The 18,491-nt window shown below is 39.1% G+C and overlaps 1 pseudogene; it reads left to right on the top strand.

Annotated features, from left to right (window-relative positions):
• Positions 1-7,626: 7,626 nt before the first annotated feature.
• LOC141269422 (5S ribosomal RNA) lies at positions 7,627-7,746 on the top strand (annotated as a pseudogene).
• Positions 7,747-18,491: the final 10,745 nt, after the last annotated feature.

Here is an 18,491-nt window from a genome sequence, read left to right as displayed (position 1 = left end):
AAAAACTAAAGTTGTCGCTCCAATCAGGTATTTGAGTCTTATCATCGTCTTCCTCATTGTCTCCACCAACAGGAGTTACAGTTTGGGAATGAGGGTCTACATTATGGTCAGAACCTTCTGCGTCTGTTCCTGGATCCGACTCATAAAGATTCTGGGCATCAGTGCAGATCATTTCCTCGTCTGGATTCACAGAAGCGCTGGAGTCGACCTCTGATTCCCAGGCTATAGTATGAGTAAACAGCTCTGCAGACTCAACCATCTGTTCTACCTCATACTCAGACGGGCAGCTGGAGATTTGGGAGCTGTGAGGAAGCAAGTGCGATTTGGGTGACACCTTTGAGGACTGAAGTATTTGTGATGTTGAAGTTGATGTGGAGGAGAGCCCACTTAAAGGAGCACTTGATATCCGTTGAAGCACCTGCTGTTTTTGTGTCTCATCTGGAATTTGTAGCGATTGGCGTGGCCGTAAGAAAGGGATCTTATCACATTGTCTGCTAAAAGAAGTAGACATTTTAGTTTGGCTGGAAGATGGTCTTTCTTCTGCAGATGTTACTGTTGCTTTAACACCTACCCTACGGACACAACATTTTTTCCCCTTCCCAACACGCCTATTCCCCTTTCCACCAGCAGCAGGCCTTTTTCCACTCATTTTGGTGGTTAACTAATTCACAACTCTGGAGTTGTTTGCACAAAAAAACAATGGATGGTAACCGAGCAGAGCTGAGTGGCCAAACTGTGGTATTAGGCCAAAACTATTGGCTGGGTTAGATGCAGAAAAAAATTATATTCAATTTGCAACCTGATGGAGGTCAGTATAGATGGACTAATACAACAAGTCCCACACACAGCTAGAAGCCCGATATTTTTTCAGAGGTAGATGCAGAAAAAAATATATTCAGTTTGCAACCTGATGGAGGTCAGTATAGATGGACTAATACAACAAGTCCCACACACAGCTAGAAGCCCAATATTTTTTCAGAGGTAGATGCAGAAAAAAATACATTCAGTTTGCAACCTGATGGAGGTCTGTATAGATGGATTAATAGAACAAGTCCCACACACAGCTAGAAGCCCAATATTTTTTCAGAGGAAGATGCAGAAAAAAATATATTCAGTTTGCAACCTGATGGAGGTCAGTATAGATGGACTAATACAACAAGTCCCACACACAGCTAGAAGCCCAATATTTTTTCAGAGGTAGATGCAGAAAAAAAATATATTCAGTTTGCAACCTGATGGAGGTTTGTATAGATGGATTAATAGAACAAGACCCACACACAGCTAGAAGCCCAATATTTTTTCAGAGGTAGATGCAGAAAAAAATATGTTCAGTTTGCAACCTGATGGAGGTCAGTATAGATGGACTAATACAACAAGTCCCACACACAGCTAGAAGCCCAAATATTTTTTCAGAGGTACTGTAGATGCAGATAAAAATTATTTTTAATTTGCAACCTGATGGAGGTCAGTATAGATGGACTAATAGAGAAAGTCCGACACACTGCTAGAAGGCCAAATATTTTTTCAGAGCTAGATGCAGAAAAAAATTAGATTCAGTTTGCAACCTGATGGAGGTCAGTATAGATGGACTAACAGAGAAAGTCCCACACACAGCTAGAAGCCCAATATTTTTTCAGAGGTAGATGCAGAAAAAAATATATTCAGTTTGCAACCTGATGGAGGTCTGTATAGATGGATTAATAGAACAAGTCCCACACACAGCTAGAAGCCCAATATTTTTTCAGAGGTAGATGCAGAAAAAAATATATTCAGTTTGCAACCTGATGGAGGTCAGTATAGATGGACTAATACAACAAGTCCCACACACAGCTAGAAGCCCAATATTTTTTCAGAGGTAGATGCAGAAAAAAAATATATTCAGTTTGCAACCTGATGGAGGTTTGTATAGATGGATTAATAGAACAAGACCCACACACAGCTAGAAGCCCAATATTTTTTCAGAGGTAGATGCAGAAAAAAATATGTTCAGTTTGCAACCTGATGGAGGTCAGTATAGATGGACTAATACAACAAGTCCCACACACAGCTAGAAGCCCAAATATTTTTTCAGAGGTACTGTAGATGCAGATAAAAATTATTTTTAATTTGCAACCTGATGGAGGTCAGTATAGATGGACTAATAGAGAAAGTCCGACACACTGCTAGAAGGCCAAATATTTTTTCAGAGCTAGATGCAGAAAAAAATTAGATTCAGTTTGCAACCTGATGGAGGTCAGTATAGATGGACTAACAGAGAAAGTCCCACACACTGCTAGAAGGCCAAATATTTTTTCAGAGCGAGATGCATACAAAAAATTATTTTGAATTTGCAACCTGATGGAGGTCAGTATAGGTGGACTAATAGAACAAGTCCCACACACTGCTAGAAGGCCAAATATTTTTTCAGAGCTAGATGCAGAAAAAAATTAGATTCAGTTTGCAACCTGATGGAGGTCTGTATAGATGGATTAATAGAACAAGACCCACACACAGCTAGAAGCCCAATATTTTTTCAGAGGTAGATGCAGAAAAAAATATATTCAGTTTGCAACCTGATGGAGGTCAGTATAGATGGACTAATACAACAAGTCCCACACACAGCTAGAAGCCCAATATTATTTCAGAGGTAGATGCAGAAAAAAATATATTCAGTTTGCAACCTGATGGAGGTCAGTATAGATGGACAAATACAACAAGTCCCACACACAGCTAGAAGCCCAAATATTTTTTCAGAGGTACTGTAGATGCAGATAAAAATTATTTTTAATTTGCAACCTGATGGAGGTCAGTATAGATGGACTAATAGAGAAAGTCCGACACACTACTAGAAGGCCAAATATTTTTTCAGAGCTAGATGCAGAAAAAAATTATATTCAGTTTGCAACCTGATGGAGGTCAGTATAGATGGATTAATAGAACAAGACCCACACACAGCTAGAAGCCCAATATTTTTTCAGAGGTAGATGCAGAAAAAAATATATTCAGTTTGCAACCTGATGGAGGTCAGTATAGATGGACTAACAGAGAAAGTCCCACACACTACTAGAAGGCCAAATATTTTTTCAGAGCTAGATGCAGAAAAAAATTATATTCAGTTTGCAACCTGATGGAGGTCAGTATAGATGGACTAATACAACAAGTCCCACACACAGCTAGAAGCCCAAATATTTTTTCAGAGGTACTGTAGATGCAGATAAAAATTATTTTTAATTTGCAACCTGATGGAGGTCAGTATAGATGGACTAATAGAGAAAGTCCGACACACTACTAGAAGGCCAAATATTTTTTCAGAGCTAGATGCAGAAAAAAATTATATTCAGTTTGCAACCTGATGGAGGTCAGTATAGATGGATTAATAGAACAAGACCCACACACAGCTAGAAGCCCAATATTTTTTCAGAGGTAGATGCAGAAAAAAATATATTCAGTTTGCAACCTGATGGAGGTCAGTATAGATGGACTAATAGAACAAGTCCCACACACTGCTAGAAGGCCAAATATTTTTTCAGAGCTAGATGCAGAAAAAAATTAGATTCAGTTTGCAACCTGATGGAGGTCAGTATAGATGGACTAATAGAATGATGCTATGCCCAAAAGATTTTACTTCACTAGGTGCAGTAAAAAAATTGGTATTCTATACACAGGTGGTATATCTTGCAACACAGATAGGCTACTCCACTGACTAACACACTCTGCAATAGGCCAAAAAGGATTAGCTTTGCTAGATTCAGCCAAATGCTGTGAAAAAAACTTGCACAGCACTGGCACAGACCTGCCTGGCAAAAACTGATAGGAACTGATGTAACCTAGTCCTGAAAAGGACTCCAATTACAATTAGTCTTTACTCCCACAACCTATCTATTTAAGAGCACAGACCTGCCTGATAAAAGTCGTAGGAAATGCTGTAACCTAGTCCTTAAAAGGACTGCAATCACAACTATTCCCTACTCCCAAGCTATCTGTATATTTGTGCGAAAATTGGCTTGAAATTAACAAGGTATAGCGCACACAGCAACAGCGGTGCCGTCTAACACGCAGCTGCAGCAGTGAGAAAATGGTGGCGACGGGGAAAATGGCTTGGTCTTATAGGGCAAGGACATGTGACATACACTGCCAATGACACATGCCCTTGCTTGTGTGAAAAAAAGCACTTCGCTCCGTGTGTGCGCTGCTGATAGGCTGACAGATTGCACCTCCCCACTGCAAATGCGGGAAAGAGAAAAAAAAATGGAGATCTTCATTGTTCCTGCAGAGATCCATCCCCTGCCCCTCCCCCCACCCCGCTGTACACTCAAACTGCGTATTAACATTAATTTTCATCATTACTGAGAAAAAATCCAGTTATGATTTTGGTGCACGAACAGTTATCGAACATAACCTCGAACAGCCGAATTTTTCTCAAATTGTTCGTGTTCGCCGAACGGCTCGAACACCGCCCAAAACAGCTCGAATTTGAGATTGGCGAACAGTTCGAGTAGAACAACGCTCATCTCTAGTTCTAATGTAATTCAAAATATTGCTACTTAAAGTTATATATATGAAGTTCTAATTTATTAATTAATATGTATATATATATATATTTTATAAACGTATATATAAATACAATTATACGCAATCTCTACTTAGACAAGTGTATATATATATATATACATATATATATATATATGAACTATTAGAAACTATATAACTACAATTTTACTGTATAAGATTATAAATAAATATTGAGACATTGTATTACATTTTGATACAACATTATAATTACAGTTTTTCCTTAGCCACTCCCTAAACCAAATCTTCTGTCTCTCTCAAATATCTCCAGGAACGCCCTATTTAGGAAAGACATTTTTCTATCCTTCAAAACCTCAGAGAACTGCCTGTTCTTCTGTCCACATTCCATGACGTCACAGTGAGTTGGTCGTCTCACCTGTCTCTGTCCATCAGTTTCAGCCATTTTCCTTTTTAGAGAATCACAGTTCTGACTGAGAATTAACTCATTCTGTGGAGAGATGGATCTTTGCACTGGCTGATATGGCTTATAACATATATGAAATCTGCTGCGTATTTGATAGAGTTCACTATGGGGATGACTCAGTCTAGGAGAGTTTGATATTGGCTTTAGGTAAGATTTTACCTTTCCTGGTTTTATAAATTTAGCTTGATTTATTTTCTTTTCACGATTCTCATGTTTTCTAACAAAATCCAGCATCTGTGCACATTCAAATAATGAATTTTTTTGTGATGCCATAACTTGGGAAACTGAATTTAGGAATTTGAATTTTTGTACAAAAGTTGTTATCATATGTTGTACTTTTCCATTTTTGATGAGAGCTTTGTACAACCGTTCAAATATGGACATGAATGTATATGTACATTCCTTCCTACCAATCCTTAGTTTCTGCAGATCTTCTATGTTGGGAAAATCCTTTGTGACACAATAAATCAAATATCTTAATCTGTCCGAATCATTTTCCCATCCATTAGGAGAGTCATTTTCACAGGGCATTAAATGTAAACATCTGGACAATGTCACAGGAATCCATATTTTAAATAATTGATTCCTCTCCTCATTGGATAAATCAAACTTATCAGAGAAGCTCTCAAATGTCTCTGAATTTCTACAGGCATGGATTTTGACATCATATTTTGGCATGATTTTGTATAATTTCAGCAAATTTTTCCTCATTTTAATTTGGAGTTGAGCCTGGGTAATTCCAGAATTCTCTGATATTTTTAGTGGCTCTTGTACGTCCGTTCCTCCTACGTCACTCACGTCTCCTCCCACATCACCTAGTATGTCGGTTTCTCGTATGTCAGTCATGTCTCCTCCCATGTCAGGTTTCTGTATGTCCGTCTCTTGGTCAGACCCAAGGTCACCTTCAGTTACAGACACGTGTCTTACTTCTTGTTCATTTTCCACATTACAGTCAGAATCAGTATCACCGTCTGACACTTCTACACTATTTTCCTGCTTAGAAATCTCTAACACAAGACTATGAAAAAAATCTACCAAATGTAGAATATTTCTCAATTTCTGTTTGTCTCTATTTACCAATTTAGAAGTTAACTGTAAATTCTCCAATTCACATTCTTTGTATAAACTGAGCCACAAAACTTCTATGTCATCTCCTACATTACCTTTGAAATTAATATTACTTTGTTTAGCAAAAGAAGAAATTATATCCATATTTTGCTTACCTTAAGATTCCTTGGCTTCTCTTTATCAGCACGTCCTGTCTTCAGTTCGTCTGATTCTTTTCCTGTGTGATTCTGTTCCTTGTAAGTACCTCTGGTTCCTGTCTTTCCTCAGTCTGTAGGTCCTTTCTGCTTCTCGTGACAAACTAGTGAATTTACTGACACGTGAACAACAGCTGTTCAGCTCGTCAGGACTCCCCCCTTGTTCACGGAAGAAATTCACTTACTTAATTTAAAAAACAAAAAAACAGGACTGGCTGGCTCACCATTGTAAAATAATACTCTTCCTGTATTATTTTTTTCTACTGAGGACTTCTCAAAGTATCAATATCACGATATTCTTATAAAAAATGTATCTATTTATTCTTGGATTGTCCATTAAAAAGAATCAGATTGCAGCAGGTACATACAATAATTAGTTATAGAGTAGTTGTCCATTTGTCCATAATTAGCTTAATTGTTGAGATTCACCCATCTTTCCTTGGATCCTGGCTGGTAAATCATGTCTTTGTCCAGCATGTGTCCAGGCCTACATGTCATCTGCTTCTCAGCATGAAGATTCTGTGTCTTGTGGGGTGGGCAGAGCAAGAGAGCCCCCCCTTTCTGTACCATGGGCTTTTATAGCCAGTCGTATGGACACCTGTTCTACATATGGTAGTGAACCAAAAATACACACACAAATAGCGCATGTCAACTAGACACGATGGCTGAGGCATAGAACTCAGAAAAATGATTATCGATTAACATTCCAAATGAATTTCCATAATTAACCATTTAGCAGAGACCGCCTGGGAATGCCAGGTGCTGTAGGCTTTTGCTTTTTCCTTCCTTCCACCAGCAGGGGGCACTCTCTTCTATGCCTTTTTTCCATTCCCTTTCACAAGTGCACACATTCATTCTCTTTTCTTTTTTTCATTTGCTTTCTCTCTTGCGCTATTTCATCTCTGCAAATTACCAGCATCCTTCTGATCACCGTGGGCCTCCAGCATTGTTGCTTCTTTACTTTTAATACTAGGCTCCTTTTCACCAGGACCAGCGTCTCCCGCGTGGCTGGAGGCAACCACAGGTAACCCCAAGCAGAAGACCTTTGCAGGCAACACGACCCTCCCCCCTGAAGAGCAGCTCAAAGTCACTGGCAACCATCTCACCCTCTTCCTTCATTCACCCCTGGACGTCTCGCTCCTCCCCCAAGTTACGGGTCCAGCTTGCTCTTTCTGTCACATTACCGCGATGAAGGGTTTAGCCTGCAGGAGACTCTGCGCCGAGACATTTTTGAAGACACCTGATGCGGCGGGTGAATCACTGCTAAACAAAACACACCTGTAGGGATGGCAAACACTTTGCATGGACCCTTCGGAGCCCGCCTCGTTACGGCCAGATTGCTCGCCACCAAGCGATCCTAATAAAGGCTGGCCGGGCGAAGGATCGAGCAGCGTCTACTGGCCATACCACCTTGGATACGCCCGATCTCGTCTGATCTCGGAAGCAAAGCAGAGCTGGGCTCAGACTGTACTTGGATGGGAGACCTCCTGGCAACACCGGGTGCTGTAGACCATTTTGATGACGTTTTGCCCTACTGCCCAGCTCGTCTAGCATGGAACGGTGCCTTGCCGGACACCGACCTTAAGTAACTTAGATGATGGAAGCCCCAAGGCCTCTGAGCAAGTCGGCAGCTAAGTACGCTACCCCGCCGCCTTCACGCAGGCCTGACACCGAGCTCCTTGCCACGGCTAGGAGTGCTTATTGACTCCGCAGCTCGCCGTGTGGAAATGATGGCGTTAAAAGCACTCGGGTCCGTGAAGGGGCCAGGCTTTCAGCAGGTGCCCAGGGAAGGTTTTGGATGCTGGCCGCCTAGCGAGGGCCAGCAGAAGTAACATGTTTCTCTGCAAAGAAGCTTGTGTAACCAAGCCAGACGGCTGACAAAGAGCTAACCTCAGTGCAAGGAAGGCAAGGAAGGTGCGGAAAGAATTGGGGAGGGGGGGGGTGATTCCTGTTAGGGCCCTGAAATCATAAAACAGGCAGGAGAGTCTGACGCATGGTGACGGAGAGGTTGTAGAGGCAAATAGGGGGTGTTGTCACGTGCGAGCACGTGTGCATGCTGGCTTGTGTGTGAGAGTGCGCTTCCTAGGTGTGGCGCGCTGCAGACAGTCAAAGGGATTGTTCCCTTTCATTAAAAGTTAATCCCCGGCTGCAGGCTATTAGAAAGCAACTAACCGCGCTCTACTCACCCTACCCGGGTCTACCGGTGAGTCTCGCCTCTGCTCCCGGCCTGTGGCATTGGCCGGGAAGCTGACGTTCCGTCTACAGCGCTGCAGCCGATCAGTGAGCTCAGCAGCTCTGAGTAAGGCGTTGTGTCTACAAGACCTTTTAAGGAAGCCAGCAAAAAAATTGAAGAGAAGGGAAAGCACAAAAGGACCTGGTCTTGCTGAGCACTGGAAAGGGCAGCCGACAGCCAGACGTCAAAGTAGAAAAGCAGCAAGTGAGAGGCATGTCTCTGCCTACGGCCACACCACCCTGAACACGCCTGATCTCATCTGATCTTGGAAGCTAAGCAGGGTCGGGCCTGGTTAGTACCTGGATGGGAGACTGTAAAATAATACTCTTCCTGTGTTATTTTTTTCTATTGACGACTTCTCAAAGTATCAATATCACGATATTCTTATGAAAAAATGTATCTATTTATTCTTGGATTGTCCATTAAAAAGAATCAGATTGCAGCAGGTACATGCAATAATTAGTTATAGAGTAATTGTCCATTTGTCAATAATTAGCTTAATTGTTTAATTGTTGAGATTCACCCATCTTTCCTTGGATCTTGGCTGGTAAATCATGTCTTTGTCCAGCATGTGTCCAGGCCTACATGTCATCTGCTTCTCAGCATGAAGATTCTGTGTCTTTTGGGGTGGGCAGAGCAAGAGAGCCCCCCCTTTCTGTACCATGGGCTTTTATAGCCAGTCGTATGGACACCTGTTCTACATATGGTAGTGAACCAAAAATACACACACAAATAGCGCATGTCAACTAGACACGATGGCTGAGGCATAGAACTCAGAAAAATGATTATCGATTAACATTCCAAATGAATTTCCATAATTAACCATTGAACATTTCCCCCTTTTTGAGAATAAAAGGACTTTAACTGAAAAATCTCAAAAGAAGATACATTCATCAATCATTTTTTCTTTCCTTCTTCCTTGGCAATATCATTAAATTTCCATAATAATAATAATAGTAATAATAGTATCAATATCGGATTATTGTTATATAATGATGTGAATTCATGTTATGGTAAGCCGTGACTAATATTCATTTAATATGTATAATTATACTTCCCTATATCTAAATTGAAGCAATCGCGGGTTCAATCGTCATCATCTGCTGTCATCGGGTCGTCGTCTCGTCTTCTTCTTGGTTCTTTTATAACACAGTCTTTAGATGAAAACTCCTTTGAAATAAATTACAGCATGTAGATATTGTACAGTCCATAATTGTGCTCATTATTGTTCAGTCCATAAACTGTACTCTTTATTAGAAAGATCATGTGTGTCAGTTGATAAGAAAACAAAGTCCATGGATGAAATGTAGCTTTAATACCTGTGCAGTGTCACCTGGACTTACGTTGGATCGTCTTTGGAATCTTCCGTGTGTCCGCACTGGTCTCGTGTCACTTTTGGAACAGATGTGACGTCTTTGGTCAGTAAAGCAAGGGTTAACTTGACACTTTCCTGCTTTATATAGCACCATAACCAGTACTCAGTCCTTTATATACAGGACACATATGCCAGGTATTACCTGTTCACCAGCTTTCATTGAAGCGTTGCAGGTGATAAGAAATAGTGTTGAGCCACCCCTGTAGTGTTCGGGTTCGGTTCGGTTCGTCGAACACCGGGATGTTCGAGGAACTGTTCGTCGAACTGTTCGTCGAACACCTTAGAACACCGTCGAACACCGTTAAAACCAATGGCAGGCAAACAAAAACACATAGAAACACATAGAAAACACCTGCAAAGGTGTCCAAAAGCTGACAAACTGCTCAGAAGACACTCTCTTTAAAAAAGCCGGCCGGCAAATTCAGCAGCGGCATACTCCGGTACCCGACAATTTAGACAAGAAGGAATAGAGCATCACACATAGATTAGATAGATAGAAACATGTCAGTCACATATATATGAAGTACAGTGACAGTGTTGGTTACTGCACTTGTCATTTAGTGTAAAGGATTTATTAAAAAAAATATTAGTGTTTTCATGCACCGTCTCTTTAAAAAAGCCAGCCGGCAATTCAGCATCTGTACCCGACAATTTAGAACAGAAAGAATAGAGCTTCACACATAGATTAGATAGATAGAAACATGTCAGTCACATATATAATAAGTACAGTGACAGTGTTGCTTACTGTACTTGTCATTTAGTGTAAAGGATTTATTTAAAAAAATAATAGTGTTTTCATGCACTGTCTCTTTAAAAAAGCCGGCCGGCAATTCAGCAGCGGTACCCAACAATTTAGAACAGAAAGATAGAGCATCACACATAGATTAGATAGATAGAAACATGTCAGTCACATTTATAATAAGTACAGTGACAGTGTTTTTGTGTCCAGCCAGGTACAACTAGGCAGCTGTGGGCTGGAATCCGCAGCGCAGGGAGGCCCAAGCTTTCTGGGCCACCCCCGCTGCAAATTGCAGTCCGCAGCCACCCCGGAAAATGGCGCGTTCATAGAAGCGCCATCTTCTGGCGCTGTACCCAACTCATCCAGGGCCCTGATGCGGTGGCTCACTGGGTAATAAAGGGGTTATGGCCAGCTTGGCATTATCAGCTGGCCCTAAGCCCGAAATTCATGGGGTCACGCCAATATTAGACATGACCACCATGAATTTCTAGTAAAGTATTTAAAAAAAACACAACACCCAGAAAAAAGTCCTTTAATTGAAATAAACACACAATTCTTTATTGTTCTAAATTAAACCATACTTACCATCACGCCCATTCCAGCTGAAGCCAACGATCTCCTGAAATAAAAGAAAAATAATAAAGCAACATCATCCTTACCTTTCCATGGTTCCCATGACAGCTTCAGCTCTGCTACATCGAGATGACAGGCTGGACCGCAGCAGAACGCTGCCATCTAGCCTGTCATCCCGCAGACACTGAGAAGCGCAGGCTTGCTTGCGCTCCACAGTGTCTCTCTGTGAGGGCATCCAGATGAGCCGAGTTAATGTCCAATGATCTCGGCTCACCTCATGCACGTCACTGACAGCGTGGGAAAATTCTCAAGCACTCAGCGCTTCAGCGTGGGAGAATTCTCACACTGAAGCGCTGAGTGCAGGAGAATTCTCCCACGCTGTCAGTGACGTGCAGGAGGTGAGCTGAGTTCATTGGACATGAGCTCACCTTATGCACGTCACTGACAGCGTGGGAAAATTCTCCTGCACTCACCGCTTCAGCGTGAGAATTTTCCCACGCTGTCAGTGACGTGCATGAGGTGAACCGAGTTCATTGGACATGAACTCGGCTCATCTGGATGCCGTCACAGAGAGACGCTGAGCAGCGCAAGCAAGCCTGCGCTTCTCAGTGTCTGCAGGATGACAGGCTGGATGGCAGCTTTCTGCTGCGGTCCAGCCTGTCATCTCGATGTAGCAGAGCTGAAGCTGTCGTGGGAACCATGGGAAGGTAAGGATTATGTTGCTTTATTATTTTTCTTTTATTGCAGGGGATCGTTGGCTTCAGCTGGAATGGGCGTGATTGTAAGTATGGTTTAATTTAGAACAATAAAGAATTGTGTCTTTATTTCAATTAAAGGACTTTATTCTGGGTGTTTGTGTTTTTTTTTAACTTTGACTATGGGGTTAGTAATGGGGGTGTCTTATAGACGCCTCTCCATTACTAACCTGGGCTTGATGTCAGCTGGCATTATAAGCTGACATCAACCCCAGCCCTATTACCCCACTGCCACCGCTACAGGGCAGTGGGAAGAGCGAGGCTAAGTGCCAGAATTGGCGCATCCTATGGATGTGCCATTTCTGGGGCGGCTGATGGCTGGTGTTTCTAGCCTGGGAGGGGGCCAATATTCATGGCAACCTTCCTGGGCTATTAATATCAGCCCCCAGCTGTCTGCCTAGCCTTTGCTAGCTATTAAAATAGGGGGGACCCCACGTCAATTTTTTGGGGGGTCCCCCATTTTAATAGCTAGTAAAGGCTAGGCATTCAGCTGGGGGCTGATATTAGTAGCCTGGGAAGCTCCGTGGGTACTACCCCTTCCCAGGCTTCAAACATCTGCCCCAGCCGTCTGCTTAACCTCCGCTAGAGACTAAAATTATGGGGGATCCCACGCCAATTTTTTTTTAAATAAATCCTTTATTTTAACACTAAATGACAAGTACAGTAATCAACACTGTCACTGTACTTCATATATATGTGACTGACATGTTTCTATCTATCTAATCTATGTGTGATGCTCTATTGCTTCCATTCTAAATTGTCGGGTACAGATGCTGAATTGCCGGCCGGCTTTTTTAAAGAGACGGTGCATGAAAACACTATTATTTTTTTTAATAAATCCTTTACACTAAATGGCAAGTACAGTAATCAACACTGTCACTGTACTTCTTATATATGTGACTGACATGTTTCTATCTATCTAATCTATGTGTGATTCTCTATTCCTTCTATTCTAAATTGTCGGGTACCGCTGCTGAATTGCCGGCCGGCTTTTTTAAAGAGACGGTGCATGAAAACACTAATATTTTTATTTATAAATCCTTTACACTAAATGACAAGTACAGTAATCAGCACTGTCACTGTACTTCTTATATATGTGACTGACATGTTTCTATCTATCTAATCTATGTGTGATGCTCTATTCTTTCGGTTCTAAATTGTCGGGTACCGGTGTACTGCTGCTGAATTGCCGGCTTTTCATGTTTCACTGTGAGCACAGTTCCCATCGATTTGGGCAATCACTCTAATGCCACAACCACCATGGCTGTGGCATTACAGTGAGTGGCAGACAATCCCTGCATGATTGGTGCTCTAAATAGCGCCAGACATGCAGGACACGCTTTTGGTGCACGAACAGTTATCGAACATAACCTCGAACAGCCGAATTTTTTGCAAATCGTTCGGGTTCGTCGAACAACTCGAACACCGCCCAAAACAGCTCGAATTTGAGATTGGCGAACAGTTCTAGTCGAACACCGCTCATCTCTAATAAGAAACCACTGGAACGTGATGAAACTTGAACACAACACAGTACATATAGGATCATCGTCCTCTGCCGTCCTGGTGATCAGTGGTGTGAATTGTATTGTATGTAATGGACACAGTCTATTATAACACTCAGCATTCACACCTGTTACCTTCTGAGACGTCCGGATATCAGTTGCTTCTTCTTGTAACTTTTGAGAATCTCTTTGATTTATAAAAATTAAAAGTCTTTATTAAGATAGAATTCATAATTGCGATGTCTTGATTGAAGTCTTCATTCCCTAATCTGATACCAAATCTGGCAGTTTTTCCTAACCTATAATATCACAGCGTACCATAGCAATCAGTAATATCCATCTAATTATTATCAAAATATTAAAATAAATTATGTTTGGAATAATAAACAATAATAGATAATAATTCATTATCAATCAAGTTCTCCATATGATAGAACATTTTTATGTCATAGGTGTAATTACCTTTTCCAACCCATAGGTGTCAGTGTATTTTGAAAAAACAAGTTTTTATATCTTTATTAAACCAATAATATCAAAGAATGTATACTCCTGAACCAAAATGAATAAATATATGAATGTATGAATGAATGAATGAATGAATGAATTAATGAATGAATTGTTGTGTTTACTCAGAAAATGTAAACATTTTTTTCCTTAGCAATATATATTTAATGAAGCAATACTCTTGTATTAGACATTACTTTATTAAATATTAATGTGTTTTCTCAATTGAGATATTGAACTGAAATAAAATCAAATGAGAATTAAAAAATGAAAAAATAGAAAAATAAGAAGTATAAAGTAAGAATAAAATTTTAAAAATGAAAAATAAAATTAAGAGTAAAAATAAGAATAAAAATAAAAATAAGGCCTTTAAATTTTAATGACAAATGCAGAGTAATTATATTCTCCATAAAAAATACCCTTATATCTCCATTATCTGGATGATTTCATATTTGTCATAACCTTGTACCACCAAAAAATATTAAATTATGCAACTTTGCTTGTAATACCCTTCTTAATTATACCATAGTACCTTATTATTATTTCTTCTTTATTAAAATGTGTGGAAAATAAGTATTGATCAAAAGTGATTATGTAATCAGGATCAAAAACACATTTTCCCCCTTAATACCAAAAATATTATTTTATAAAATTTATGTATATATCAGAACCAAATTAAAAATAATTATTCTTCTAGAAATATTGTGCATAAATTTCATATCGATGAGTAGCATAGATTTGACTAAAGAGAGGTGTGTACCTATTTAGGTAACCATTAAAAATAATATTATAGTTATTCAAGAATATTATCATGTGGAAAATTATTCTAAATATAAATTTGCTTTGTAAACCATTTTGATGTGTGGTTGCCCTTATCCACTATTAGTTAAATCAAGAAATAATAATTATTAAAGAAATATAAAAATATATATATGTAGATAATACCTAATTATGTATTATAATTTCCTCAGAATTAAATATATTTTTGTACCTTCACATAAAGAAACATTTTTTTTTTTCAAACATACAAACATACGAGGCCTCTGTCACATCAATCACACTTAGCAGCTGCTGATTTACTCATCTGTCACCTTCACTCTGACATTCACAGATCTGTTCAACTCAAACATTCCACATATGAAGTTTTAGATATATATATATATATATTTAACCCAAAATTGTTGTATCCCAATTTATTAATGCGCATTGCCATATCATTTGAATATCTTTATATTTCTTTGAATATTCCCCAAGTACATATTATATAATATGAGAGTAAGTCACTGGAATTTCAGACACTTGAAAAAACTCTTGTCTTAGATTCTTTTTGCACTGGCTGCCCGGTCTTAAGTTACATCAGTTGAAAATAGAATGAATGGGATCCTATACTATTAGCTCAAAGTTCAAAGGCCGCAGCTGTCACACGTCATGCTGTAAAGCTACTTTAATTTGCACGAACACTTCATGCACAGAAAATATTAGCAACACAAAAGAATTAATAAGTATTACATATATATTATAGTTCAACTAGATATATTGTTATTATTTTAAAATGTTATACACATAAAATCATGCAATTTTTTCACTTCCTGTGTGAATAAAGAAATAAATCAATTTTTAGAGTTATTTGATCAAATCCTGCTTTGGAATGAAAACTCTAAGGAAATATAAGAAAATAAAATTAAATATCAAATTCATACAGGAACAGAATTATTTAAATATCTTATACATATATTGGTTGGTTCTAATGTAATTCAAAATATTGCTATTTAAATTTATATATATGAAGTTCTAATTTATTAATTAATATATATATATATATATTTTATAAACGTATATATAAATACAATTATACGCAATCTCTACTTAGACAAGTGTATATATATATATATATATATATATATATATATATATATATATATATGAACTATTAGAAACTATGTAACTACAATTTTACTGTATAAGATTATAAATAAATATTGAGACATTGTATTACATTTTGATACCACATTATAATTACAGTTTTTCCTTAGCCACTCCCTAAACCAAATCTTCTGTCTCTCTCAAATATCTCCAGGAACGCCCTATTTAGGAAAGACATTTTTCTATCCTTCAAAACCTCAGAGAACTGCCTGTTCTTCTGTCCACATTCCATGACGTCACTGTGAGTTGGTCGTCTCACCTGTCTCTGTCCATCAGTTTCAGCCATTTTCCTTTTTAGAGAATCACAGTTCTGACTGAGAATTAACTCATTCTGTGGAGAGATGGATCTTTGCACTGGCTGATATGGCTTATAACATATATGAAATCTTCTGCGTATTTGATAGAGTTCACTATGGGGATGACTCAGTCTAGGAGAGTTTGATATTGGCTTTTGGTAAGATTTTACCTTTCCTGGTTTTATAAATTTAGCTTGATTTATTTTCTTTTCACGATTCTCATGTTTTCTAACAAAATCCAGCATCTGCGCACATTCAAATAATGATTTTTTTTGTGATGCCATAACTTGGGAAACTGAATTTAGGAATTTGAATTTTTGTACAAAAGTTGTTATCATATGTTGTACTTTTCCATTTTTGATGAGAGCTTTGTACAACCGTTCAAATATGGACATGAATGTATATGTACATTCCTTCCTACCAATCCTTAGTTTCTGCAGATCTTCTATGTTGGGAAAATCCTTTGTGACACAATAAATCAAATATCTTAATCTGTCCGAATCATTTTCCCATCCATTAGGAGAGTCATTTTCACAGGGCATTAAATGTACACGTCTGGACAATGTCACAGGAATCCATATTTTAAATAATTGATTCCTCTCCTCATTGGATAAATCAAACTTATCAGAGAAGCTCTCAAATGTCTCTGAATTTCTACAGGCATGGATTTTGACATCATATTTTGGCATGATTTTGTATAATTTCAGCAAATTTTTCCTCATTTTAATTTGGAGTTGAGCCTGGGTAATTCCAGAATTCTCTGATATGTTTAGTGGCTCTTGTACGTCCGTTCCTCCTACATCACTCACGTCTCCTCCCACATCACCTAGTATGTCGGTTTCTCGTATGTCAGTCATGTCTCCTCCCATGTCAGATTTCTGTCTGTCCGTCTCTTGGTCAGACCCAAGGTCACCTTCAGTTACAGACACGTGTCTTACTTCTTGTTCATTTTCCACATTACAGTCAGAATCAGTATCACCGTCTGACACTTCAACACTATTTTCCTGCTTAGAAATCTCTAACACAAGACTATGAAAAAAATCTACCAAATGTAGAATATTTCTCAATTTCTGTTTGTCTCTATTTACCAATTTAGAAGTTAACTGTAAATTCTCCAATTCACATTCTTTGTATAAACTGAGCCACAAAACTTCTATGTCATCTCCTACATTACCTTTGAAATTAATATTACTTTGTTTAGCAAAAGAAGAAATTATATCCATATTTTGCTTACCTTAAGATTCCTTGGCTTCTCTTTATCAGCACCTCTTGTCTTCAGTTCGTCTGATTCTTTTCCTGTGTGATTCTGTTCCTTGTTAGTACCTCTGCTTCCTGTCTTTCCTCAGTCTGTAGGTCCTTTCTGCTTCTCGTGACAAACTAGTGAATTTACTGACACGTGAACAACAGCTGTTCAGCTCGTCAGGACTCCCCCCTTGTTCACAGAAGAAATTCACTTATTTAATTTAAAAAACAAAAAAACAGGACTGGCTGGCTCACCATTGTAAAATAATACTCTTCCTGTATTATTTTTTTCTACTGAGGACTTCTCAAAGTATCAATATCACGATATTCTTATAAAAAAATGTATCTATTTACTCTTGGATTGTCCATTAAAAAGAATCAGATTGCAGCAGGTACATACAATAATTAGTTATAAAGTAATTGTCCATTTGTCCATAATTAGCTTAATTGTTGAGATTCACCCATCTTTCCTTGGATCCTGGCTGGTAAATCATGTCTTTGTCCAGCATGTGTCCAGGCCTACATGTCATCTGCTTCTCAGCATGAAGATTCTGTGTCTTGTGGGGTGGGCAGAGCAAGAGAGCCCCCCCTTTCTGTACCATGGGCTTTTATAGCCAGTCGTATGGACACCTGTTCTACATATGGTAGTGAACCAAAAATACACACACAAATAGCGCATGTCAACTAGACACGATGGCTGAGGCATAGAACTCAGAAAAATGATTATCAATTAACATTCCAAATGAATTTCCATAATTAACCATTTAACAGAGACCGCCTGGGAATGCCAGGTGCTGTAGGCTTTTGCTTTTTTCTTCCTTCCACCAGCAGGGGGCACTCTCTTCTATGCCTTTTTTCCATTCCCTTTCACAAGTGCACACATTCATTCTCTTTTCTTTTTTTCATTTGCTTTCTCTCTTGCGCTATTTCATCTCTGCAAAATACCAGCATCCTTCTGATCACCGTGGGCCTCCAGCATTGTTGCTTATTTACTTTTAATACTAGGCTCCTTTTCACCAGGACCAGCGTCTCCCGGGTGGCTGGAGGCAACCACCGGTAACCCCAAGCAGAAGACCTTTGCAGGCAACACGACCCTCCCCCCTGAAGAGCAGCTC

The sequence above is a fragment of the Phyllobates terribilis genome, unplaced genomic scaffold (assembly GCF_046119375.1).
Source record: "Phyllobates terribilis strain yellow unplaced genomic scaffold, ASM4611937v1 Scaffold_4__5_contigs__length_816908805, whole genome shotgun sequence".
Lineage (NCBI taxonomy): Eukaryota > Metazoa > Chordata > Amphibia > Anura > Dendrobatidae > Phyllobates > Phyllobates terribilis.
The sequence above is the reverse complement of the archived record's forward strand: the minus strand, read 5'-3'. Positions and strand labels throughout refer to the sequence as shown.